We start from the raw sequence: 2,515 nt of genomic DNA on the forward strand, positions 1-2,515 counted from the left end.
TGACATTTACAAGTTGTACTTGACAAAACACCAGAAACCATCCTGTGTTTGTAGTCACTGGTTTGCAGAAGTATTCAACAAATATTTCAGGAAACAGGAGAAACTCACACAGTCCACTCCTTACATTCAAAACATCCAGAGAAATCCAAGACCTATTACAAGGTATGTTTTTGAATGAATAACATTGAAAACACATATCTTCCAGATTATCCTGAGACCTCCTGCTTTTCCTCAAGATACTTCCATCCAGTTTGCTCCAAAATACACCTCCTGATTTTTGAGAAATAGGCAGCATAGGAGTTTCAAGTTCTCCTGTTGACCTGAATATTCTCTGAAACAGAAGTGTGTCTGAGCATTGTTTCTGCCTCCACTGCACAAGTCTTTCCTCTGGTCAAAGGCTGCATAACATGAGCAGTGTCAGGCAGGGCCCTAATTCTGCTTCACAGGTAACTTCTATTTATCCTCATTTTAAAAGACCACTTATGGGGTTGAAGAGATAGTAAAGCAATAGGGAGCTTGTCTTGAATAAAGTAAACCTGGATTCTATCTCCAGAATTCCATATGGTCCCCCAAGACCTTCCTGGAGTGATCTCTGAGAGCAGAGTCAGGAATAAGCCCTAATATTAGATGGATATGACCTTAAATATTGATGTGGCAGAAGCCAGGAAAAGTATTCACAATGTCCACCTGTCCTTTGCCAACTATAAGACCAATATGACTGCCCTCCAACATCCTGATGGATCTACTACATCTTTTAGAAGGGCAATGGAAAAGGTTATCCATGACTTCTATGCGCATCTCTTTGATAGTCATGTCAACCTGCCCACATACCAAATTCTACAGAATGGATATGCCATTCCCAGAATTCTGTCTTCAAAAATCCGACACGTCATTTCGTTGGTAAAGAAGCATATAGCACCTGGTTCACACAAGGTCAGGCCCGAACACCTGAAGAATCTGCCGCCAGTACTCGTCAATACACTGGCTCGTCTCTTCACATGCTACCCGTCTGAATGCAAGGTTCTGTTCCAATGGAAAACCAGCAGGACCTTCCTGTTGTACAAGAAGGAAGACATCCACAACATCAGCACCTATCGCCCAATCTGCCTATTGTCCATCGTCTACAAGTTGTTCACTCAAGTCATCCTGAATAGGATAGGCAGAACAGTAGATGAAGGACAACCGTGTGAGCAAGCAATCTGAAAAGGATTCAGCATGATTGACCATATCCACATGGTGACCAAGCTCATTACGGTTTCGAGAGAGTTCAAGATGCCGCTTTGTCTAACATTCGTTGATTTAAAGAAGGTCTTTGATTCTGTTGAGACCGAAATGGTCACTGAAGCCCTAGTCAAACAGGGTGTTCAAACTCAGTACATCAGGATCCTCTGTGAGCTGTATTACAGATTCACCACCAGGATCTCACCATCCTATAAAGAAGTGATCATCGACGTAAAGAGAGGGGTTCAGCAGGACGACACCATTTCACCGAAACTCTTCAGTGCCACCCTGGAGAATGTCATGCGATGACTGGAATGGGAAAGAATGGGAGTAAAGATAGACAGTCGGCAACTACACCTCCTCTGCTTAGCTGATGACATCGTTCTAATTGCACCAAATAACAGACAAGTGGCACGAATGCTGGCCGACTTCAACCATGAGTGTGGAAAGGCTGGACTATAGCTGAATCTCATAAAGACAATATTCATGAGAAACCTACTAGTTCCTGATGTTCCATTTGCCCTCAATGCAACGAACATCTCTGAATGCTGCATTTATATGTACTTAGGTCGAGAATTCAACATGTCAAATTACCTGGCACCTGAGCTGCATAGGAGGAAGAGAGCAGTGTGGAACACCTTCAAGAATGTCTAAGAAGTTAAGAGGATGAAGAACCTCAGCTCTGGGTACATCTTTTTGACTCCACTGTTCTTCCTGTACTAACATACGTCTCAGAGATCTGAGTCCTACAAAAACAGAGTAAAAACACTGCAGTCTCCCAAAGAGGAATTGAAAGAGCTATGCTTGGAATATCACATTTCACTCAAGTGAGAGAAGGAATCCAGAGTTCTGACGTCCATTGAAGATTGAGAATCAGGGATGCTGTCTCATTTGCAAGGCGTCAAAAATCATATGGGCTAGACACGTAATGCGATCTGGAGATGACCGATAAACTAGAGCTATTACCAATAGGATTCCATGGGATGTTGAAAAAACGTGTGGCTGCCCACCTACGAGATGGTCAGTCTTCTTCATCAAGGCCCTGATTGAATGATTTGAGGCTCTTTGTGTTCCTGGAGTGAGCAGACGCCATTGGGCTACACTAGCAAGTAACAATGATGAATGGAGATGTTACTGGCGCCCGCTTGAGCAAATCTATGAGCAAAGGGATGACAAATGATACAAGTGATGACCTAAAAGTCAAAAATAAATAAGTAATTAAAAAATGATAAAAGTGATGACCTAAAAGTCAAAAATAAATAAGTAATTACAAAGGTAATTTATATATATATTG

The 2,515-nt window shown here is 42.1% G+C and overlaps 1 pseudogene; it reads left to right on the forward strand.

Annotated features, from left to right (window-relative positions):
- Positions 1–696: 696 nt before the first annotated feature.
- On the forward strand, positions 697–1,326 carry LOC129406597 (uncharacterized; annotated as a pseudogene).
- Positions 1,327–2,515: the final 1,189 nt, after the last annotated feature.

This window comes from Sorex araneus, chromosome 1 (assembly GCF_027595985.1).
Source record: "Sorex araneus isolate mSorAra2 chromosome 1, mSorAra2.pri, whole genome shotgun sequence".
NCBI classification, from domain to species: Eukaryota; Metazoa; Chordata; class Mammalia; order Eulipotyphla; family Soricidae; genus Sorex; species Sorex araneus.